Genomic DNA, 26091 nt, shown 5'->3' on the forward strand with positions numbered 1-26091 from the left:
GAAACTCGATGTGCAGAGCTGGAATCCAGTAAGGGGAAGAGGGGGCTGTTCAAAGATGGACCAAAGGAAAGTAATAAACCTAAAATAAATAATAATAATGAAAATCTAAAATAATGTTACTGATGCAAGCAGACTTCATTGTTGTCTAAGACAGAAGATTTAAATGCTATTTGCTGGCAGCATTTTTCAGAGCCAATGCTGCTTGCAGCTTCAGTTAAATGAAAAACAAATCACAGATACGTTAAAACTGCACTGTGTGGGTCAGACTGTTGTTTTCAATGAGCAGTGGTAAAACCCCCACTGTGGATTGAGTGTGGTTTAAAGTCCTGTCATTACTGCTCACAGTGATTTAAAAAATAGCATGTTCGATATGCTTTTGAATTACATGAATGCTTCTGTTTTATATAATGAAGGAGAAAATTATTAACAATACATTAATTTTTTGTTTGTTGCTCAGATGGGATGTTTGAGTCCCTAAAATTGAATGTTAGTGTGAATCACTGTCTCAATAGCACTGATAATAAGCTCTGCTTTTAGATGGATTTATGTAAAGGTTTGGTTTTCTTTTTCTTTAATCTTTTATTGGTTTATAATGGAACCACCACCAGCCTTCTAGTGGGCCAGGCATGGATAGCCGTCTTCTAGCTCATGTCTGAGCAGCTGTGATATACTGGCTCATTCCAGAGTCTCTTAGATTTTTGGATTTAATTCAGTTGCTCCGACATCACATTTTTTCTTGTTGATCTGAATAGGAGTTATTCATAGTAAAGCACCATTAGTTCAAGTCCAGTAAATGTAATGGTGTGAAGAAAACTGTATAAAGAAATGTGGTTGTAGTGGGTTTACGTGGCAAGGTTTTGGTAGCAGGGGGCCATAGGGGTGGTTTCTGTGAGAAAGATCTAGAAGCTGCCCCATGTTTGGGAAGGGCCCCATTGTTTTCCAGAGCTGAGCCAATAAGCAATGTTGTTTTGCGCCTCTGTGAGAGCATATTTAAGACAGGGAAAAAAACGTTGCACCACACAGCAGCTGGGAGAGTGAAGGGAGTGAGGAACGGCATCAAGGTCAGTGTAGAAGGAGGGGGAGAGGTGCTCCAGGCGCTGGAGCAGAAGTCCCCTGCGGCCTGTGGTGAGGACCATGGTGAAGCAGGATGTCCCCCTGCAGCCCATGGAGTACCACGGTGGAGCAGGGTTCCACGCTGCAGCCCGTGGAGGAGACCACGGTGGAGCAGGTGGACCTGCACTGACGGAGGCTGCCGCCTGTGGAAGACCCCTGCCGGAGCAGATTCCGGGCCGGACCTGTAGCCCGTGGAGAGGAGCCCACGCAGGAGCAGGTGACCTGGCAGGAGCTGCTGCCCGTAGGGGAGCCAGGTTGGAGCAGTTTTCTCCTGAGGGATGGACCCCGTGGTACGGGCCCATATCTGGAGCACCTCTGGAAGAGCTGCTGCCTGTGGGAAGCCCACGCCAGATCAGTTCATCAAGGACTGTATCCCGTGGGTGGTACCCCACAGCACAGGGGACGAGAGTGACCGAGAAGGAGCGGCAGAGAAGAAGTGCTGTAGACTGACCATAACCCCCATTCCCCCGTTCCCCTGCGCCACTCAGGGGGAGGAGGTGGAAGAGGGTGGATGGGGGGGAAAGTGCTTTTGGTTTCTTTCCTTTGTTTCTCACTTCTCTAGCTTGTTAGTAATGAGCAATAAATCTTACTATCTGTCTTCTTATGCTGAGTCTGTTTTGCCCGTTACAATAATTATTGCGTGATTTTCTCGTCCTTATCTCAATCCTTGAGCCCTTTTCACATATTTTCTCCCCATTCCTCTTTGAGGAGGGGGAGTGAGAGAGCGGCTGTGGTGGGGCTCAGCTGCCCACTCGAGCGGAACCACGACAGTGGTCCACTGAGTTCTTTTTAGACCTATCTTAGGTGAAGATTTGGCTGCTGCTCTGGTTCAGGAACACCATCAAGTCACTAAATACCCTATCAAGGTATACTAAATACCCTATCAAGGGTTTAGTTCAGGAATGCTATCAAGTCACTGAATACCTTAGATTAAGCTTTGTTTATCCTCTTAGTTAACATAATGAATCAAGAAACCTTCCAATAACGTTAGAAAAGTGATTCTTGAGTTCTGCTCATATGATTAAGTAACTGACTGACAAACTAGGTAGGAACCTGATCAACTTATCAAAAAATAAATAGAAGAAGCTAATGTTTAGAAATAGTAGGAAAGGTCAAAGTGAATGTCTCCATCAGTGTCACAAAATTTAAGCTGGCCACTTAGGATCTGCTGTATTTACAAAGGAAATTTGCATATGCAGAAATCACAGTATAAATATGTTTCTGTTTGCAAAAATCTCCATTCAGAAACATTGGCATTTATCTGAGCACTCATCTTAAGAAGTTTGATCCCAGTTACCCAGGTGCAGGCAACCAATCTGGAGAAGTTCATTGCAGTCGGTCTTAACGTGTCCCCGTGGTGTTCGGCAGTAATGCTGTTTTGTGCTCCTGAGAACCTTTTGCCATCTTCACAGATGAATCACTGCAAGGGCTGATCCTTCAAAGTCTTCTACTGAAACACTCTTATCTGTCTGTCCACAGAGCTGTCTGTTGGAGCTTTTTGGATAGACAGCAAACTACAACAGGGATCTTACAGAGAAAAGAAATGATCGTCTTTTAAGATCTCTCTTTCTACCATCTCTGACACCTTCCAAGTACTGAACTGATGGAAATGAGTAAAATCTTTGGGTTAGTGGAGTCATGACTGAAATGTCCCAAGGAAGTCCAGTGCCATAGCAGCATAACATCCCTAGATCTGGAGGACATTAAGATATGGATTCCTTTTTAGTCGTGCTGGCATCTAAGTGCCCAACAAATAGCTAGACCTTGGTTCATCGACACTTTTCCTGAAAGGCAGAGAACGATAGCAAAAGAACCCATCCCTAGAGCCAGCTTTATTGCAAGGGGCATCTGTAAAGGGCACAAAGTATCTAGGAATCTAGTTCATATTGCTTTGCCTGCTGAAGCTCAAGAGCCTGATGACTTTATCATATGCTGTGATGGCAGAAGCCCAGCTGTGAAACAACATTAAAACCGTTACATTAGGTCAGAAGATGAAAGAAATGTTGTGAGTCACTGACCGATTAAGCAGTCTGTCATCAATAATTGATTTTGATGAAGTGGGACAGTAAATATGTGTGGGAGAAGTAAAAAATAAGTCAAAACTGAACCTATAGCTTGCAGTGACAGTTATGAAGTAGGGAAATACTGTGCTGTACTTCTGGTGTTTTAATTTATGTGTGCAGATAGGAAGAAGTTGCTTCTCTTTCCATTTGGAAAATGGACATTGGACTCTTAATGCACTTACTGAGTTGAAGTTAAATAAGTGGAGAGGTCCAAGCCAGTAATAGTATAAGCAAATAGACCTCTATTACGTCAATCAAGTTGTGGCTATTTATTTTAGAGCTGTTTTTGGCTAGTGTATTGTGCTCAATATATTGCATTATGGAACACTTTGACTGTGCTGCAGATCAGTCTTCTGGAGTATGTGGTAAAAATGTTCACGCAAAATATAAAAACAAATGTGGCTTGGTTGTATCACAGAAAGATTTAACTCTGCAGAACTCTACGTTGCTTCGCACGCTGCACAGCCAAAGCTCGCCAGCGCATACTGAGCTCTTATAATGAAAGTGCAGCTTCTACCATCAAAAAGCCCTTTAAATAGTATAGCTTACATCAGGTCCGAAAGTGAAATAGGCTACTTCAGCAAAAACAGTTCTGTGTCTGTATAACCACATTTAGGGTTTTTGTCAGTATGGAAACATCTAAATTCAAAAATCACACCACTAAATTATTAGTACTATACCAGCAGAAGTTTCTACAGTTAACCTAGTCTCAACCAATTCTGCAGTGAGGTTATAACCATAGGGGAATGAATCTGTGGGTACTTTCCAGCAGTTTGCTGGATTGAGAGATGAGTGGAGCAGAGGTTTTCCCACCCAGCCTCATTTAAAGCATGTGGGATATCAGTATCCATATGGGAAGCTTCATGATTAATCATTGTGGAGATTTGTCTCTGTGGAAGACGTTTCATTTAGCCCAGGATTGAAAAACAAAGGATATGTTGCTGCCACACTAATCAAAAACACAGACAATCTGCTGTTCATATGTGCCAATTGTTGCAACACTGTAATGTAAATGCACTTAAAGATGAGACAAATAATTATAGGCAACCATTCTGCAGAAAGCTTATAGGAATATGGGCTCTTTAGGGGGATGCTTTCATGTGCATAAAAAGCCTTTCACATACTTAGCTCTGGTTGCCAAGTTCTTTGTGCTTGCTGTTGGTAAGTACATCAGAACATAGCACCTGAATCCAGAGAGTGCCAAACAAAAAGCAAAACTGTAGTCAAGGGGTGAAGAAGGTCAATGGAAAATCCAAACAGTAGGTGTGTTTGTGTGCTGTGGTGGTAGGCAAAAACACATAAACTGACTTGAATCCCAGAGAACCATATTTATTTATAAACACAGTAGGTATAGCTGTGCTCATATTGCCACCCTGTTTAGTTTCTGGAAGTTTCTATGTAAGAGAAAAACATGAGCACTGCCACTGAAGAGTGTCTGTAGAGAGATGGCCACTTCTGTAGGTTGTGCAATCTGTCAGCTGTGGGCATATAATACTTTTGAAAGGATCAACAGTGGCAAGGAATGAATAGTTTTTGTTCAACCAAGTTTCAAAATGTATTTTGTAATAATATCTGTTAATATTGAGGCTATTGCTGAACTAAGGATCAAACCATTGCAGTATAAATAGATACTTCTTCTACAGCTACTATTACAGTGAGAATTAATTGTACCCTTCCCTTTCTCCTACAGTTTCAATAGTTTCTTCTCGCTTCTTCAAACAGGCTGTTGCCCTCGACTGTTGAGTTGTCGCTCTGCAAAGCTGTATTCATACAGAACTTGAATACCATGTGCAAAAGAAGAAAAAAAAAAAGCAAAAGACTCAAAAAAAGGCAACAAGAATGATCAAAGGTCTAAGCAAGAGGCAACTGAACTGCTTGGATTCTTCGGTTCAGAGAATAAATGAGCAAGGTAGGATCTGACAGAAGTCTACAGATCATAAGTGGCATGGGGGGGTGGGTGCTGGTCACCAGCTCTTACAGTACAAGAGCCAGGGACTGTCCAATGAAGTTAGCAGGAATCATGTTCAAAAAATGAAAAAGAAAAAAAAAAAGTAGATTGCTATAGGTAGACTTCCTGCCTGCAAATACTTTGGATGCATTAAAAAAAATATGTCTCCATGGCTTTTAGAGGAGATGGGACAAATACCTGGAAGGGACAGCTCTATTGGAAATTACCAAACTGGCACATGAAGCTCAGGAAATATTTCAGCTTAAAATAATTACAGACTGGAAAGTACTCCAAGGAAATATCATATATGTTTTCTCCCATTCTTAACTTACACGTGAGGTGTGCCTGTGGCCACTGTTGAAGACAGGATGCTGAACCAGATGGCCATTCTGTAGCTCTTACATACCTTTCTGTTATACCTGAGGTTTTGCCAAGATATTTTAACCGCTGATTTCTGAGATGTGTTTTCTTACTTGGTCAGTCTTCCTAGTGCCAAATTTAGTGTGGATATTTCCAGATTTCTTCAAGATAATCTTGCTCCTTGTATCTGCACAATTAATTTAATGTTATTAGGTGCGATTGGAACAGGACTTTTGAAACTAAAGTTCAGATGGCATTGTCCTTCCACTCGCCCCTTGAAATATTATTGTGAAAATGACTGCATCTTTCTTTCTGCTTGATATTTCTGTGGCAGTATGTTCCCAAATGAGCCAAAAGAACCGTGGACTTTCTGTATTGGTAGCTATTCATATATTGCTCTGCTGCTCATATATCCTATTCAAACTATTTAAAACTATCAAACTATTTCTCTCTAGGTGCATAAGCTTCAATTTCTAAGCTAGATTTGACTTAGTTACTTTTATCACAAATATAAGCCACTGATTCTAGCCGTTAGTTGTTTTGGGGCTTTTTAGCTCACTGCCATTTGAGAGTCTTACAAGCAAAATTTTGATCCCTGATATGTTTGATACAAGACCAGTGCAAATCTTACATGTCTTTGCTAGAATGCAAGACAAGTACATAAAATAATTCCTTATTATAATTCTTAGTGGTAAGTGTTGCTATTAAGTCATCGGCTAATTTCTGATTCTGTGAAAGAAACATGTTTTGGGCAGAATTTTTCCAAGCCTAGGTTTGTTACAAAGTAAATTGTTTTCTGAATAAAAAGCTTTTAAGCAGATAGACAGCTGAAAGGACCGAAATTCAAAAGTTGCAGTTTGCATGGAAATTGTCTTTATTGTGGAGTTGTCTATAGGTTTTTTGTTTTGGCCTTCAGTTCCAGTTGTCTCCTTTGCATGGCAGCAGCCATCTTGTTTAGTTTTTGCCATTAGAAAACAATCAGAAAACCCGTGTTGCCAAGTACAAATGCGTCTCATTTTTAAAGTTCAGCTGTTTTCTCCTTATATGATGAATTTTATAGAGCGGCTGCTGCATGATACCTTTCAAATATGGCCAGCTCTGCCAATTCTCATGAAAGGGGTGTTGTGGCCAGACGTTATTGTTGCTGCCATTACAAGTTCCGCCATTGCCAGCCAGACCTTCTTGGCTAAAACGGCGCAATTTTCTGCCTTCATATTTAAGGGGCTAACTGGCATAAAAGCAAAACCTAGCATTTGTCTAGGTGCACAGCAGAAAGAAGCAGGTGCATATACAACAGTGCAGGGACTCAGCAGGAGAGAGCCAGTATCTCTAGGATTTGCATTACCATCTCAAAAGCTTTCTAAGTAGAACTGAGTAACAGTTGAACTAGATTGCATCACAGGACAGAAGATATCTAACGGGGCATATGAGACCAAGAAAAAAAAGGCAAAAAAAAAACCTACCTCTGTGTAAAAAAGTGACTACAGCTGAGAAGCTAAAGGAAGGTAGAGGTGAATGTAGAGGTGTACAGACCCAGTCAAGAAGGTATCAATATACAGTTGTAAGCTGAATATTTGGCAGGTGGAAATTAGTAAAAATTGTAGGTATCCTATTTCCTTATTAATTCATGATACTGGTGCTGAACACGCTTAGTTGAAACAACACCTGTCCTAAGCCCTCCTATAAAATAGGCTTCTGGAAGGACTGCTGAAGTTGATTAACTTTGTTCACCCACCTAGTTTGCTTTTCACTCTTGTTCTGGTTTCACTCAGGGCTGGAAATGAGAGTTGTCAGGAAGGCTAGTTTTGTGGTGCACAAGGAAATGCAAGAGCTTGCCAATGGAAACCTTTGTCTGGCTAAATTTTGTTAAAAACGTATTCATATAAACTCAAGTGACGAGCCAAATGAGTTGAATTCCTCATTCATTCTGTGAAGCTTTACATGATGTGACAACCTGGGAATGACACAGGGTAAGACTGCAATCAAACTCAGTTGTCACAAGCTCTCTGTTAGACAAGCATCACTTCCAGCACTTGTGTCCCTGGTTGCCAGACAGCAAACTGTAGCTTTATTTTACTAGGTAGACCAAACGATGGAAGAGTATGTTCTCAGCAAAGTGTGTGTTTTTTGAGGAGCCTCATTCTTTATTTCTACCTCCTCTCTGTAGCTGGTTTCAGGGAGTCCATATTTTTTAAGCTGACAAGACATGCTTTTTCTTTATTGCCAAACTGGTGAAATGGTTTCCAAGAGAAAAGAGAAGGGGGGTATTTTGGTTTTGAAAGCTTCCACTACATTTTTTTTTCCCTTGTACACATCCTTTGCACTTGACAAGCAAAATGATTGGATTCAGTAGAAAGTGTGCTCAGAAGTCAGTCTCTTTTGCAGCATTTATAAGGGAAAGTACAACCCAGCTGTTGGCAAAACATAGCCTCATTGTTTTGGCAATGCTGTTTCATTTACCTTTTTTTCTTTTATACTAACTTGTTTGCTCAGGTATTGGAATTCAGACTTTTTCCTTCTTTTTAGAAATTCACACCCTTTCTGGCAAGGTTTGAACTGTTTTTATTGCTTACAATTATACCTACAGGTAAAATAAATACTTTCCCACGGATGCGCTGGAATCCGGTATGGTTATAAGCTGATGTAGCTGTAAGAGCGGAGTTGTACAACTAGTATTTCTGCTGTTCTGTCTTTTCCTTCTGACAGTTCTTAAAGACACAGGGCTTGGATCTGCTCTTGCTCTTGAGTAATCAAAGCAATTCCTTTTAAAGGGAGCAGGGTTTCATCTATGCTAAATTGGTATGGATGAGAAAAGAACTAAATGACTCCCAGAGTAAAGACCTCTAAGGGAAACCTAACGTGGAGGTAATTTTGCAACACAAATATTGCTGCAGCCTTTAAGCGTGTAACTGTCTTAGCACAGCTCTATCCTGCGTGCAGAAAAATGACACTGAAAGAACATTTTGCTGTCATAAAGTAAGGGGTAGAAGAGTTAGGAAATGGCCTAATTAAGGTCACCTGTGTAATTCATTATGATTCATTTTTTAATTATCTGATCACATACTATTTTTTCCGCAGAGCCCTCTACCTCTGTGCACAGGATGTTCAGAGCACTCTTAATGAGCAGCTATTCAGTAGTTTGTTTTATCTTCATTGTTCCATGTGTGGCCCAAGGCCTTATTTACTGCATGCTATTAAATCCTGTTTTGAGGGCTAAATCCATAAAAAGACTTTGGCCTGGTGACCCTGTGTGCTGAAGTATCGAACTTTTCGACCCCCTGCTGTCTAGTGTTGAGAGGTAGAGTTTATGACCCAGGTGTGCTGTTGCAGCTGTATTGCTATCAGAGCGGGGCTAGTTCCCTGCTCTGGTACTGCAGCGTGCTGTATGGACGTGCCAGCTCTAGTCACTCCTGGCTCAGGTAACCTTAGGAAGTACACGCCACTCTGTGGCATCAGCCTACTCTTAAATTCATGTGTCTCTTTTCATTACACAGTTAAATGGGAGGCTAGGATTTGTGACTCATGCATCCTGTTTTCAGCGATGTCACTTATGTGCTGAAAAGCCTTGGAAAAGTATTTCAGCAGTTGTGACCCAATTTTCCTCTCTGTAAAATGGGAATAATGACATGGGCTAACCCATGTCACAGAGGTGTTCTCTGGCTGCAGTATTTAAAAAAGTTTCTGAGTCTTGGATAAAAAAGGTTAGGGAAAGACAATGTATTGCTTCTGCATCCAAAACTGAATGTCAAAGCTCTGGAAAGCTCCCCTTGTCTCATCTGCCTGAACTAGATTATATTAGAATAATTGGTGATTCATTTTTCCATATGAAAATGGGCTACTTCCAGTGCTCTTAAAGCTGGTATCTTCCAGAGTCATTCCAGAAGTCCCATGAACACATACTAGAGAAAACACAAGAGAATCATGGAGAGAGAGGGAAACACTTTGTCTTATTCTCAGTTCAGACTATATGAAGATTATGTCTATAGCCTAAAATGGCCATGGGCCATTCTTGAACCTGGAGAACATAGTTATGAAGAACACGGCACGACTCACATCCATATTATCACCCTTTTCCCCTCACCAGAAGCTAAGGTACCTTGGCCATGCTGCCTAGTGGGAACAACTGCTGGTCTTTGCTATCACTCAGTCCACGCTTAGGCAAACTGGGGGAATGTTACTTTGCAAAAGTCAAAGCCATGTTTGTGAGTAAGCTAACAACAGTGCGGACAGCCATCAACCAGGCTTGAAACCTGTGCTCTGGTCCTGTTTATTTAATCAGTATAGACATAGCTAAGGAGGTGTGGAGGGTGCTCAGCTTTCTACAAATGAATTTGTCACTGTGAATATAGGCAACTCCTTAAGGTCTGAGATATTTCATTGTTTTACATCAAGGTAGTGTAAATGGGTCTAGATTATACCCTGAAATTCCTTGTGATTAGAGCTGACTAGGAATACTGGGATGAAATGACAGTAAAAGCCCTGCTCTTTGATAGAGTTGTGGGAATGGACTGATTCTAATGTTTTATGCAGGAGAAATTTTGCTACTGAAGAATTAAATTTCTTCTAGGTAAATAACAAAAGGGTTTTCTCTACCCCAGGGTACCACTGTTTTTTATATTTCTGAGAGGGATGGAGAGTCAGGAAGAAAAGAGTACAGTAGCTACTTGAACCCGAATCCCTTGCAGTTTAGGTGACATCCAACCATGGAGTCATTTGTTATGTTATTATTTTTCTGTTTTTATTTGGTAACAGGTAGAAGGATGCAACCATTTGCAAGGATAGTTGGTTGTTCTATTTTTCCCCGTATATATATATAGAGAGAAAGAGATTACTGGAGTTTTTCCTTAATAAGGTTTTGATGATGTTTTCAAGGGCAGAGAAACAATTTGCTGCTTATTTCTACCCTGAGGTCCTGCCAGTGTGACCTCATGTTCATTTTCAGCCAAAAGCTGCATTGATTTTCTGCATTGATTTTCCTTCATTTATACATAATCTGAATTCAAAAGTGTGTAAGTGATACTTGAATTGTTCCTCCTGTGTTAACGTGCTGGAAATATTCATTTTATTGACTGAGAATGTGCTTCCAAACACAAGAACACATAGCAAGTGAAAGAGACCGCAGTTAATACGTGTAATAAAAACAGATCTGTAAGAAGCAGGCATGATTGTCCAAAATGAGCATACATTTCTGGAAACAAAATTTTCTTCCACCACTAAGGACCTGATTGCTCTTTAATTTAATCCCTGATGGGCCAACACGTGGGAAGTGAGCTACATAGTGGAGAACAATCTGTATAACTCTCCCAGGTTCAAAACAAGGATTAATGCAGGTTAGCAATCCCACATACAGTATAACTGATCTCTAAAATAAATGTTTAAAAAAATATCAAGCAAACCCCCTAAGATATGTTCTAAATATATTTTCCAGAAAGTGGGACTCAGACCTGAGCTAAACTGTCCGCTTCTGCCATTTCTCTCTGAGGTCTTTTGTGGTTTGCCTCCAACTCCTTCCTTCAGACTAATCAGAAACTGGATTTCAGTGTCACCAGTACTGTCCATGCCCCTCTTTTGTACACGGCTTGGTGAGTCTGATCTCTGACCCATGTTCAGCCTGAAGGAGCAGCTCAGATACTTCCCTGATCCTTATCCAAACTGTTCTGAAGCTCTTTCTATAAGCTTCTTTCTATAAATGCAGTGATTCAGCCTGACTGGATCCTCGTTGTAGGCTATGACAAAACTTGGATTAACTGTAGAATCGGCCCTGCTGGCAGGACAGACTTTCTTGCTAGATTTATAGTACTTCCTGCTTCTAGCTGGGCTGCAAATAGAACAAGAACAGCCTTTCTCATAGTGTCTTGGCACTGCTCCTGCTAGAGGGAACCCAGAACAAACAGGATACAATGAAAAATACCAAACTTTCATGAACTTCTTTAAAAAAAAAAAAAAGTCTTTGCCTTGTGGTTGGATTTGGTGGACTTTTCCTGGGTTGTTACATACTTTATTCATGCCAGTTCACTCACCATTAACTTTCATGAAAGTATATACAGTGAATACATAAAGTTATAATTCTAAGGACTAGACATAATTCCAGTTGCCTTGAAAAGGTGATGTTTTGGCACATCAGACTTTTAATATTAGCAACTTTTTTGCTGCCTTTCTCAGTATCACATTTGCACTGCCACCTTTTGTACTTGAATCCATCACTGAATGTCATTCTACCAATGAGCTAAAACCCTTCAAACACTCAGTCCCTTTATCTCTGCTTTAGACAGATTAATGAAAAAGAATATTTGAGTGACCTACTGAAAAGGGAGGAGAAAAACGGAGCAGAAAATCAAGGTCTCCCCAGATCTATCAGGTCTAAAAGACATGACATATAGTCCACTGAAAGTAATAGATTTTTTTCATTAATTTCATTAGCTTTCATATAAAACTCTAAAAACATAAACATATAAAAACATATTTAAAACATATAAAATGTGCATCATAAATAGCTGCAGAATAAGAAATATAAGACATTAAAATATGATTAAAGTCATCTGAATTTGTTTAAAAATCACACGCTCCACTCACATATGCATTTATTAGCAGCAAACATAGCTAAACAGGTTAATGAAAATCAGCTAAGTCCCGAAGTACTTAAGTTTAAAATAAGCTAACTCTAAAAATATACTCAAAGTGATCAGATAGGCAAAGCTGGAGACAGTGTTGGAAAGTCAGAATGAGGGATCAGGAGCTTAAAACCCCATGACTTCAGGAGGCACAGTGCGCAGGCACAGAGCAATGTCTGAAAAGTCAGAAAATAGCCATTTGTTTCCTATGCAACAGAATTCATACTGCTTACTTTTCTGTAATAAAACCATCTTGTGTTTGGGTTCTGATCTGCATAGACCATCTTTAAATGTAAAATAGTTAGTCTTTTTAGTTTTATTTTAGAATTTTCCATTCTTTGGGAAGCTCCAATACCCTCCCTTCATTCATCCTTTTTTTACCATCCTCTAAAAATACGTAGAAATACATACATGTGAAGTAAACCCCATTAAAAATATAATAGGGACGAAGAAACCCCGACCCTAAATCCCAAATGAGAGGGAATATTCAATACAATTGGAGGTAATAATAAGGATTTTTTGTTTTTGTTTTTATTGTTTTCCTTCAGAATACTTACTTGCAAACAAATATTAGTCAGAAGGGCCACTCCAGGCCAAGCACTACTGCTCCATAATGACAGCCTGGGGGTGGCTGAGGGCACTCTGCCTTCAGCCTGGCATTTCACCCCGCACCAAGGCACACAGTCCTGACAGCAGCGTGTATGTACCCTGTTGTGCCTTATTGCTCACTTGATACACAGTTTTCTGCATGAATCAACTGTTTCCTGTAGCTCTCCTTTCAGCTTAAATCCTGCTTCTTGAGTACCTCTTACCTGTCCTAGTAACACAAAAGGTAATATCAAAAGCAATTAATTACAAGAAATTATAGGCTGAACATTTGCTTTGCATTACAGACATAAGCAGGCAACAAAAGGACGCACTACAGGGGAACTAATAGAGATGGACTGCTTGTGACACTTATTCAAAAATTAAGTGTTGTCAAGCCAATAGAGTTTAAGGTGGGTTTAAATTGTTATTGATGAGATATGAGGTTTTGCAGACAGTTTTACAGCTGCTCTGAAGGGTCTTTATCATCTCTTGGTATAAAGCAGGGTGAGGAGCCTTTACAGCAGCTGTATGGCAGCCGGAGAAACCCTTAGTAAGATTCTTGGTGTAAAGCAGGGGTTCCCAAACTGTGCTACACATACCATTGGTGGTGCACAAACCATTTCCAGATGGTAGATGAAGGCAGCTTCTCCATTCCTACATGTATGTGAAGTTTCTTAAAAAGCCATTGGGTAAGTGTTTCCACACAGTTACTGAAAGTCACCACGTGCCTTGGTGCACACAGCCTGCAGCACAAGGCAGCTCGTGCCCCAGCGGTGGGCAGCGTGGTGGTGCTGCCCTGGGCTGCCCCTGGGGGTCTGCACGAGCTGTCACTGCTTGGTAGCTGGTGGGGATGGGCAACGGGGTGTGTGAGTGCCAAAGAGGGTAGGAGGGAGAGGAAGGGGGTGACGCCTCTTCCTTGTGTGGGCAAATGTGAGAGCTCGTCAAAAAACAGCTTTTGTGGTCAAAACTGAGCTGTGCTGTCATTGCCTCTGCTGATAGCACTGCCACTGGCATTCATTCAAACTCAGTAAATCCTCAGCACGCTGGGTTGATAAGCCCTCGGCACACAGGATGACTCTAACTAGAAGACCCATAGGCCACAGAGTATAGGATCTATGTGCTTTCAGGTGCAGGTAAAGCATATGTCAAATGTCTATGAAACAGCTTTGGTCTCTCATAATGTTCCTTAATGCGCCATGGTAAAGTAACTGAGAGCAGGATGGTTCTTCAGCTGTCATGGGTGCAACCAGTAGCTGGTTATTACCACACAGCAGCTCACCTCAGCCAGGGCTCTCCTGGAATTTCTGCTGCTGATCCCTGCTCTGACCCTCTGCTAATCCACATTGTTCTCCTTTTCTTCATGTGAGTTTTCTTTGATTTCTTCACTCATTTTGAATACATTTCAGTGGCAGGAGAACGTACTTCATTTGAGATAAGACTACTTAAGACAGCTTTCTAGGTATACGTTTGTACATTTCCAGAGTTGCACAAGCTATTTACTTTCTCCCATCATTTTCACTGTCATGATACTGTATCAGTTTTCTGATCTCATACTAATTTAATGGTAACGGATTATTGTTATAATTCCAGCAATGAAATAGGCAACACAGTTTTAATTTTGGGGAAATGAGGACAATTGGATATTGAAAAGAATGTTTTTCAGCACTGATCTAACACATAAGTGTAGTGAGATATTTTCCTTCTAAGAAAGCCTTCAACATAGTGTTTATGGTGATCCAGTTTGCATATTTTCATACTTCACAGCTGGCAATTAATCAGCATCTACTTCATTACAAAAGCCCACCCACTGTATGTGGGGCGGAGGAAGGGGTCTACTCTTCCTTTAGTTGCCCATCAAAGCTTTGGGCCTAAATTGAGGACCTTTCCTATTGTATTGCTTCCTAGACCTGATCACTTCTCATACCCTCTTTTCTGCTGTAGCATCCGAGTGTTTCCCAGTAGTGAGTTAAGCAACACAACTAACATCTGTCACGTGTGGTTTGTTCTCTCTCTCATCCTGTCTCCAGGGAGTCTTTCCATTGACTTCAATGAGCTTTAGATCAGGCTCTAAATTAGTCTGAAGACTTTAGGATGAGTGTGGTTTTTTTTTGTTTTTGTTTTTTTTTGTTTTTTTTTTTTGTTTTTTTTTTTTTTTGTTTTTTCTTGTGTGTGTGTGTTATGTGTTGTTGTATTTTTTGTTTTTGTTTTTAATTTTTATAAATGTCTACTAACTTTGCCAGCAACCAGCAAGTGGTAAAGACAACTAGAAAAAGAGGAAATTGTTGCTAGGATTGGGGATATTAGATGAGGAGAGGTTTTTTTCTAACTTCTTGCAGCTGCATCAGTCTTTGCTAAGGCCTTTAGTACTGTACTGGCCTTTCACTGCTTTTCTGACAGTCTCAGATGGCAAGGAAAGCAGGCTTGTAGTTCTGTCTGCTGGAACCTCTTCCATACTGCAATAACAGTAATCCTATATTTTTCATAATGGAAGAGAGTTTGTTTTTATTAACCTCCATTTGTTCATCTGTGTCTTTCCATTAGCACATCTTCCTTAAATAAATACCTACCTAAAGAATTTCTTTTTTTCACATCCTTTCACTTCCTTGATGGGCATAACCTCTGCATGTTGTTTCCCAACAACGTTCAGTGGAGCAGAAGGAATGGTTTATAGGTGATCCTTTGCAATGTTCATGCAGGTGAAGGCAGGGAGAATGCTAAGGTTTCTCTCCAACTTGTATATATTGCAGCAGAGTAACTTGACCTTTTTTAAACTGAAGGACCACCTAGACTTTCTGGGGAAAAATTGATCCCCATATACATATATCATAATAGCTTTCTTCTACAACCAAATGAAAACAAAGCTTTGGATATCCCTTTGTAACTTCATGTATTAGCCATTGGCAGGATTGTGTGTATATGTACTATCTCTCTAGCTATATGTGTATACAGATATTAGCATTTGGAAGGTGCCTTTCTGTGTCTCAAGACCACCAGCGCTTGAGGAATGTAGGTATCTAGAATTCTTCCAAAGTCATTTTGCAGCACCCTGAATTTTCTTGAGATGTGACAAAAAGAAAACCACAGAAACCAGGGGTGTACTGTCCAGTGATTTGAATACCATTTGGAGAGAGTTCTTAACTTTCATAGTGAAATGTTCCTCAGCGTGTTGGGTAATGGCATCAGAGCTGTTCTGCTGTCTTCCACAGGGATCACTAGAAAAACAATCTCTTCTGACAAGTGACTTTACACTGTGCATCGTGTTATGAGCTCTAAGCTTCCTCTTGCTGAGAACTGTTGTAATGCCTGGAGTATCAACTTGAGCTGGTTGTCAGCTTAAAAACAATTGAACTTTTTGTTGAAGAATTAAAGCATTTTTTGTCACTGTTTCTGACTTGGTCACTGCTTTTGCACAGTGGATAGGGTTGCTGTGCTGTAAATTCTCAGGTCATCAGGAAATCCTTAAAACAAAGAAAAAAACATACTTATTTTTCCAAGCTCTAATGAGCATTGTAAGAATCATGGAATCAGGTCTTCATTGTTCATCTTTGCAGGACATCCTATTAAATTTTACAGTTTATAATTTCATATGATGGTATGTTTCATCCCAGAAGGCACCTACCAACAGATGTTGGTGTACACCTACCTGTGTACACCGAGGCTACAGAAATTTCAGGTTCTGTCCCAACATACAGATGAATAGTTGTCTGAAACACAGCTAAATAAAACTAGCAATTGCACAACATGCAGCTTTTGGCTCTGTTGAAAGAGTGATAAATTTTCCCAGTCAGTACTGGCTAGATTGTAAATGTTCAAGGATGAACTATTTGCGCTTCAGAAAACACTAAATTTGTCCAAAAGAGATCTTCATTTCATCGTTGTGAAGAACTATAATTCAGAAGGTACACATGTGAAGGAAAATATGCAGCTGAAAGTCTGGCTAACTATAGAAATAAGGTTGAAGTATTTCATACTCAGACAGGAACAAACAGAGCAAAAGCTGTATATAACCTCGTTCTCCACAGAGAGACATTCAGTACTCTGAACCATTCTTCAGGCAGTCACCTCTTAGTTGTGGGTTATGAATGATGCTTGCAAAGATAAAAGCCTGAATCTGCACTCAGTTGGGTGAGTGTGAATTAGGAGCAACTCCGCCAAAGCCAAGAGGGCTATTCTGTTTGAAGGGAGAAGGAGGCCCCTTGAGAGGTCATTTGGCAGCTGGGTTAGTAATGGCTGAACCTTCTCCAAGTTGTGGTCAGCCTAGCTAGGTCTGCGTGCTGCCATCTGACTCATCTCATTTATCTCCGCTTACTGTGGTTGCCAGAGTGGTAGCTGATTACCTGCATTGTTTGCTGATACGTGTGAACTGATAGCTCCCTTCTGCTCTGAAATGCTACTTGCGTTAGAGACAGCGGGTTTGCAGGGAGGAAGTTTAGCTCCAGTGCAACACCTAGACTGCTTTTGGTATCTGAGCTGGCTGTACACAGAAATTCATTGCTGCACGTTGGTATGTTATTAGCAGAGTCCCTTTTCGGATGTTTCTGCCCTACAAAGCAATCTTTCAACCCTCCATCTCCCATGGTTATTTTTTTTGTATTTATGTTGAATAATTGTCTCTGTCTTTACCTTTATGCATCCAACAAGTAAATAATATTGATAAATATTCACCAATGTAACTTGTAAGCAAGGCCTAATTTTAGGAAGTAGTTTCTAGAAGAAGAAGCTCTGCCAGTAGTTGATATGCCGTATTTGTTTCTGTTTTAACTCTCAAGAAGACTTACCTGGAGTCTTATTGAAGGGTTTGATTTTGCAGTTATTTGTTTTTGCATGAGTTTATTTTTGGAGAGGTAGCCTAACCCACTGGTCAGAGCCTGGGATGCAAAGCCGGGAGTCCTAAACTGCTTCCTAGTGCTGCTGAGTTGCTCTGCAACCTCAGAGTGCTGTTCTATTTTTTTGTCTCTCAGCGCTAGTTTTGAAGCAAGGAGTGGTAGTCCTTATATTTAAGACTGACCGGTCAGGATTGGTGTTGTTATTCTGCAGTTAATGTTTGTTGAGTGTTTGGCAGATATGATATCCCACATTCTCAGATGCATAGATTATAAAGCCCAAAGGGACCATTGTTCATCAAGGCTGACCTATTTATTGGAGGTGGGCCCAAATCTAGACCCTGGATCAATCATACCCAAACTCTGGGGAAGCTCGGTTCTGAATTCAGATCTGGATGCGAGCCTCATGGCTCAGTCCCATCTCTGTAAACACCAGACAGGAATACAAATAAGCAATTTTGAATATAGGGAAAGATTGGATCCAGAACCTAGCCTTGTTCCAAACTGTCCCAGCCACTATAAATAGGTTTTCTATATCTCTGGTTATAAAACTCCAGAAGTTAAATTGTTTTAGCGAACCAAACACATCTGCACAAAACATTGTCCTCAGCAAACTAATAGTAATAAGTTACAAAGACTTGATTCTCAGAGTGCTGGCAAAAATCTGGAAAACCTCCATTACCTTTTGTGCTAGAGATTAGGATCTTGCTCGCCGTGTCTCTCTCCTGCTTTTTGTAACTCCTGATTTTAGTAAACAAGAAGGGAAGGAGAGAAAAGGAAGGAACTCATCATGGACTTTGAATGATGCAAACAGTTTAACTAGGAAATAATGCTAGATACGGTTTCCCTTCCTTTGCTGTTTTTCAAGCAGGATGCATCCTTAGGAAACAATAATAGAACCGAGGATTACAAAGCCTTTGTATGCATTGCAGCCAAGTGGCCACACAGGAAAGTGATATACGGACAGGCGCTTGTGTAACGTGAGCGGAAGTTATTCAACATTCCTTGAGGAAGCATAGGACTAACTCTTGGTATCAAGACAAATATTCCTGTCAAGCTAAAAGGGAGGATAATGCAGGACACCATTTTGCATTGTCTCGCTTTGTAAGGTTTGCTGATTTTGTTTGCTTGAGCCTGGCTTCAAAATAATAGCATGACCTAAAAATAACTATGCATTTGGGCCTTAAAATGTCTCTGTGACACAAGGTCAAACAATAATGGGCATTTCCTACTCTTTTAACCTTTGTAGCAGGCAGAAGGAAAAGTGTTCAAAAGGGGCATTGCTGTAGAGGTCAACCTGAAACATTTGACCCTGAACTGTTTTCGTTCTTAAATTCTATATCCAGGAGAAGGTACGTGGAAGTCTGTGAGACACCAGTTTTCAACTTCTATATCTTGAATTTCTCTTTCTGCTATTTATAATTGTCACAATGTTTCACTGCACAATAACGCTGTTTGCAAATGCTTATGCAGTTAAAGCCTGACTTCTGTGAGCCAGATCTTGAAAGCCAGAGCCCACGGTACAGAGAGCCCTCATCAGTCTGCATGGCTTTGGTCTGTAAATTGTTGATAACTAGTGATCACAGCTGGGAGTCAGAACTCCTGTGGTCTCATCCATCTTCCTGCTGGTGTGCTGTGTGAAGGTTAGAAAGACGCACAGCGCTACTGAACCTCAGGCTATCTCAGTTACTACCGAGCTACTGAAATGGTGGGAGATTTCTTTTAAAATGCACACTTACAAGTCCTCATCATTTTCCACTGTGTTCCTACAGAAACCAAGAGCCTTGGGGCTCATTCTGTTCTTTTCCTTGGGGAATACATACCATATACGTTTTTTTTGTACAGAGGTATGTCATCAGAAATTAACTGCTAAAGAATGCTCTGATTATACTCTCATCAGTCTATTCATTGTTCAATACATTTTCCAGTGTGATTCCTATTCTTCCACAGTAAAGTAATTCTGTTTTACTGTTCTTGAATGTGGAAAATAATTTAAGGATGGTGTTAAACAATATGCCTAAAATGTTGCTTTTCTTCTCTGCACAGAGCTCTTTTGAAATTAAAACTATTATCTGCTCATGTCCTTACTACTTCATTCTCTCTTCTTTTTAGCCTTTGAGTATTGAATTTCTTAGTTCCCTCAGTAGTATGCATAATTGTTACTCTGATATTGTATGCTTAATTTACCGGTCTGCCCACAGCAACTGTCTTCAGAGGCTCTACCTTCAACCTAGTCTTTTACTTTTGAGACCCTGCATGACTTAGAGGTACTCTTCCCTCTTGGCTTACCATAAAAGTGATTCTTCCCACTCACTATCTTTTGTATTTTCTATACTGCTGGAATGCAAATATCCACCAGAAGCCCAAATCTTTCTTTGAATTTCCAAGTATCACACAAAGGGTATTCAGAATTGATTTTCAACTTGACCACCCAACATTTTTCATAGAAAATGCTGCGAAATCCACAGAGAACTTTATCTTTTACTTGGAAATTTAGAAACCAAAGAATGAAGTTTTCTAGGTCAAGGTGAGAAACAGACAAATAAACAAACAAATCCGTGAGGTTTGGGGGCTTTGTTTCTTGTCCAAACCAGCATTTCTTCTCTTTGCTTTCATGGACATGTTTTTTTTTGTCCATATCTCTGCTCAGAATTCTACCTCTTTGGGACTTGCTAACATATCAATACATAGGCAGTTTGTGTCAGAAGAACATCCTTCACTGCTGCTGCATTTCTGTTGACCACTCTGCTCACCTCCTCAGTCACTGCACAAGCCAGGATATGAATCACTCCACAATAAAGTACTTTAGGGTACCTTACATAAAAAGGAACCATGGAATACCAAACCCTTTTGTTCCTTCTAATCTACATTGAAAATGCATTTGCAACAGGCGTGGGGGATTTAAGTCATTTAGTAAACACAAACCCTGATACTGAGTCCAGCAAGTGGTGTATAAGGAGTAGACTCTCTCAGTCTCGGGAGCATGAAAAGAAAATGCAGCTCTGAAGCTGTCAGCAGCACAGGGTGAGAGTGGCAGAGCTGTTCCTTGGCTCACCTTCCAAGGAGAGAGCCGCCACCTCAGGGCCAGTATTGTGGGAAGGAAATACTGAAACAAGCAGCCCCATCAAACAGCACAGTGAAGAAGGGGCTCTTGCAGGTGCAAGCTTTCTGTTTCTGACTTTGTATGGGGCACTATGATCTTGTTTTGGCTTGGGGCTCCAAAGACTCAACAGTTAGCTCTGTACAGAGCTCCCAATGATAAGACCAACTCAAAACGGCAGTCATACCATTATGCATACCATCTTATGTGGACTATTTGTTTAAGATGAGATCTTTTACTGATGGCATTTTTAGTATCTTAAGAGAGAGTAAAAATTGATTTGCTTTGACAGAGCATCAAATATTTTTGTTAAGGTATAAACACAATTTTTCATCCATACAGAGAATTGTAGCCTGAAAGAAATAATTGCTTGGAACCAGGCCTACTCAAGTTTGAGGTAGGTTTGCAGTTTGAAGCAAAAATAATGAATGAAATCACTGCCTTGTTTTCTTACTCATCTGGAAAAAAAAAAAGTTCTGATATAGTTCTAAGAACAGAATCTGAGTTTATTTCAAATGGCTGCCATCTCATTTCAACAAATACAGGCTCATTGGGGTAACTTCTTAGGGTACTTTACACACTTCTAAATTTATCTTTATATGGATGACAGTTCTGTAATATGTACATTGTGATGGTAGGCTTGCTTTTTTCATCCGACTAGCAGTAGTTTGACTAATTTGATTCTCATGCCAAGCAGAATATCAGAAAATCAGTTTTAGTGCTTCAAATTCTTTTTCAATTGTTTACAGCTAGTATAGGAGTTAAATGATATGGTAAGAGGAGGATGTACATCTTTAATATCTGAGCTGATAATACCAGGCAAAAATGATTCACGTTTTCTCTCCAAAAACAAAGTTTTCCAGCAATTATATTTCTTGTAAAAACTGCAGCAAAAGTCAGTCCACATTTTTGTTAAATACGGATTTAAAATCTGAGTTTCTACATTAGAAACTGGGCTTTGTCCAAAGATATAAAGCTTCTACCAGGCCTATTAAAAATATTTCACTGTTTTGCATTAGGTGGTATGACTCAAAAAGTTGGACATAACTCAGAAGATCTCGGACCTAGCACTATCTCTGCCCTCATTCATTTTTTTTTGCTTTGCACTACCAGGCTGGCATCTCAAAGCCCAGTTGCTCTGCACATTTACACAAGTCCGTGCAAGTGCACCATGAATTTGAGTCAAATTTACCATGCTTGAGCAGAACAACTCTTCAGATTGCTGTGATTAGTTTTTTTCCCTACATTTTACATGAATTAGCTGGGCCATTTCTGGTATTCCTGTGTCACACTGCAGTGTGCAGGATAGTTTTCCTTTCAGTCAGACTGTGTAATAACAGTGCCTGAGACATTCAGATATACAAGCGCCAGTTACTTTCACTTAGGACCTGTTGCACTAACTTGAAAAAGTATTGTTTAACATCAGCTCCTGATTCTCCCATCTGTGAAATGAGAAGAGTTTCTACTCTTTTATAGTTCTTGATTTTGGGGATCTATATGTGAAAAGCTCCATTTAAATAATTAATATAGTGTGAATGAATGGTTTAAGTTAGTGTGGAATATTACTTTTTTTCTTTCTTTCATAAAAGCACTGCTTATTTAAAGACATGTTGAGGCAGTTGTTTGGGTTGTGAAAGAAAGCGCTGCCTTCAAAGCTGGATTAATGGCCCTTGGGGCTACACAGAGAAGATGGTGGAGAGGTGACAGGGGTATATGCCAAGATTGTGAAAAAATATACATTAGAACTGTGCTGAAAATGCTTAAATTGGTGTTTTCATCTATTTGTCCATGGGTGTATCTAACTCATACTGACTTGAATCGCCTAGGAGCAGAAGCCATCACATTATTTTCACTACCTCTAAGTCATGTATCTTTAGCACAGAGGGAGTAAGAGTTGTTTGTTGTTTTGGGATGGTGCTTCTTGGGAAAGTGAACACATTTAGCAGATTTTGCTCATGATGAAGTTTTCTGCTGGTTACTTTTCCTTTGGGAATGAGGGCAGATCTTCTGTTCACAGTGAGATATTCCAACCAAGTCCATCTGTTGATTTCACCCTATTATTACCAGTTCTCTCTAAAAGCCAAATCCTATGAATTACGTATTTACCCTATAATGCCCTCAACACATCTTGAAAGCAGTGAGAGCTGAGGATACCCAGTACCAGTCAAAAAAACTTCAGCACATTGCAGTATCAATGCCTCTGGGCATGTTGGGTCATTGATTTAATTTCTTTGTGAGCTGCCAGTTAAACCTGGTCATGACATTTCTTCCTCAAATTTTGTATTAAATAGCATGTGTCTCATCTTCTTATCTCCCTGCGAAGCAGTAACATGGAAGAGCACTCAGGATCAATCTTGAGCTTAATGAAAATGATCTGGCAATATTCATCTGCCAGATCATTTTCATATATTTCAAAACAAAACCAAACAAAAACTCCCACCAGCGAAACATTTGACTGAGTTTATCCCTGGGGAGAAGATGAGAAACAAACAACACGTGACAGATGTTAATCACATTGTGTAATAGATTACTGGAAGGCTCTCAGACACTGCAGTGAAGGGCATAGTATTCAGCATAGAATTGGGCGACTTTGATCTGAGGTTCATTTTGGGTTATGCTGTGGAAAAAAAAAATATAAATCAACAAACCCCAGACAAACTTTGTTCTATTATAAAGAAAAGAAAAAAAGGACTGAAACCTTCACAGTGAACTTTATGAACTGATATCTTGGTAGATGTTACAAACACGCAGAACTTGAGTAGCAAGGCTTCTAAGCACATAAGTAGCTTGATTATGTGCAAGAGTTTAAGCAAACTGATGATCAGCAAATTCCACAATAATGTACTACGCTTTCATTCATTATTATTTATTGCATATAGTAAACAATGGATTTATTATTAATTCATTAACTTTTCATCACCATTTTCAATTAGAATGCAATTTAATGTGTGGTCAATCTACCAGTGCCTAATGCAAGCCTTCAGTAACAGGACCTGAATGCCACAGAAGCATGTCAGCAGGAACGTGGTGCCCGTCATGTACTCCCACCTCCTGCCAAGAGCAGGTCTACTTAGAGCAAGTTGCTCAGATGCTTGTCAAGTTTTGAATCTTTCCAAGGGTGAAGAGTCACCAGCCTCCCTGGGCTGGGGCACCTGCTCCAGCATCTGACCACCCTTCTGGTAAAAAGTTGTTTTCTTGTATCTTGTCTAAATTTTCTATCTTGCAGCTTGTGCTCACTGCCTCTTGTCAGAACCAAAGGCACTGCCGAGGAGGAGCAGCTGGGGGAGCTGGGGTTGTTCAGCCTGGAGAAGAGGAGGCTCAGGGGTGACCTTATCGCTCTCTATAGGTTCCTTAAAGGAGGCTGTAGCGAGGCGAGGATGAGTCTATTCTTCCCACATGCTGACAGGATGAGGGGGAATGGGATAAAGTTGTGCCAGGGAAGGTTTAGGTTGGGTATTAGGAAGAACTTCTTTACTGAAAGGATTGTGAGGCATTGGAATGGGCTGCCCAGGGAAGTGGTTGAGTCACCATCCCTGGAGATCTTTAAAAGACGTTTAGATGTAGAGCTCAGTGATATGGCTTGGTGGAGGACTGGTTAGTGTTAGGTCAGAGGCTGGACTGGGTGATCTTGGAGGTCTCTTCCAACCTGGGTGATTCTGTGATTCTGTGAGAGACTGCCTCTGTCTTCCCCACACCCTCCCACTAGTAACTCCAGAAACCTAGGTCTGTCAGCCTCTCCCTGTACCTTATGCTCCGACCTTGTAAGCACCTTGGTGGCCCTTTGCTGGACTTGCTCCAGTATGTCTGTGTCAGTCTTTTACTGGGGAGCCTCAGACTTCACTCTGTACTCCAGCTACAGTATCACAAGCACCAAACAGGGAAGAGTCCCTTCCCTGGACCTGCCTAGTTGCAGTTAGCCTCCTTTGTGGCAGGGGTGCACTGCCAACTCATGCTCAACTTCTTTCCAAACCGAGCACTGAGCTTTTACTGAATTTTGTTTGGGGTCCAATTGCTTGTTGATTGGTCCTTTTTGTTTAAAAGACACTGTCTTTTCTAGTTTCTGCCAGTGTAACACAGCTTCCTGTGTTCAATCGTTTTGACTCTCCTATGAAGCACTTGCGGTGAGGGAATTATGAAGCTTCCAGAAACACCAGTCTGAGAAATGAGTGTGATGTGTGCCATCAGGTGTCTGCATAATGCTCTGGAGCACACTGATCGGGATTCTACATATAAAGCACTTTTATTTAAATTGCTCTAATAGAAGCAAAATTGTCATCTGAGCCATACACTCCAGCTAAGTGTCTGTTATTCTAACGACCTACTGATTGGACTACAATTTTCCAATAAACAGTATTGGTTTAGATGTTACTTATCCTTAAGTTACAAGGCTGTTACAAGGCTCTTGCTTTGGGAATTTTATATTAATTGATCGTGAATATTACTCTTCCCCTCCAAGCCCCTACCCTTGTGACTGTGGCTGCCAAAGCACACTTGAACTAGAGACTCATTTGTGGTCAGCATTTGGAGAGATTAAGTCCAGCAATGCCTTTTGAAAATGTGCTGTATGTTTAAGGAGGCAGGGCACAATTCTGCCCTTAGCGGGGGGTATCCCCGAGATTACGTAAGAACTAAAACTTTTATCTTTCATTTTCCTAATTCTTGGATGTTCAAAGGTGGAAAAATACGCAGAGAGAGGAGCCCATGGCAGATGACCACCAGTGACATGCCAGGAAGCCCTCGTCTTGCTCTTTGCCAGTGCTGCAGTGGGAGATAGATGGCAGTGCAAAGCGAAATTAAGAAACATAATTTCTCACTGCTTGCATTTGATCTGCTTCCTTTCTCACATCTCCGTGTGTGGGTCGAGGGGGAGGGGAAGGAGGGTGAGGAGGGGAGGATGAGGGTGGGAGTTTCCTTCATGCTTCAGCAGTGGTGCTGAATGTGAAGGAAACAATAGTTGGTCTGATTCCAGGCATTCACTTGGGTAAAGGCTGTTCAAGGGCTGAGCACAGGCCTTTGATTCTCTCAGGTAGCATTGCCAAAGGCTGGGTTACCTGTTGGATGTATGGGAACAGACAGAAAAATACTGCGCAGTTAGGGCTCTGCCCTGCATTTCATCCTCTGAGTTTTTAGGAAATAGATTTTTTTCCTTTGGACCGAGTGCTCATTTTCAAAATAAGACTTAACACTCAGCTGTCAGGATGACGCTTTTGCTTCTGAAAAGATAGTCTTCATTTGATCCAGGGGTACTGAAAGTGCACGTTGCTTTCATGTCCTCAAGGGTGATGTGGAAATAAAAAAGATTGAATTTTGTCACAAGAAGCGATACGCACCACTGAAAAAGAAATAAATGAAGTCAACTCACTGGTAGTTGCGCCACAAACCGACTGAGCACCATGCTGCTTTTTCTCGTAGTGGCGATGATTAAGAGGTCTGAATTAAAGAGAACTGCTTTGGGAAAATGCTGGGGATAGCATCTACTGAGCCA

The 26091-nt window shown here is 40.7% G+C and overlaps 1 long non-coding RNA gene across 1 annotated transcript in view; it reads left to right on the forward strand.

Annotated features, from left to right (window-relative positions):
- The window catches only part of LOC137857712 (uncharacterized), a 317831-nt gene that overhangs the window by 116463 nt on the left and 175277 nt on the right, over window positions 1–26091 (forward strand). The window contains exon 13 of the long non-coding RNA XR_011097242.1: window positions 4899–5085. This is a non-coding gene — a long non-coding RNA (uncharacterized lncRNA). The remainder of the gene's footprint in view (window positions 1–4898; window positions 5086–26091) is intronic.

The sequence above is a fragment of the Anas acuta genome, chromosome 5 (genome assembly GCF_963932015.1).
Source record: "Anas acuta chromosome 5, bAnaAcu1.1, whole genome shotgun sequence".
In the NCBI taxonomy this organism is placed as follows: Eukaryota; Metazoa; Chordata; class Aves; order Anseriformes; family Anatidae; genus Anas; species Anas acuta.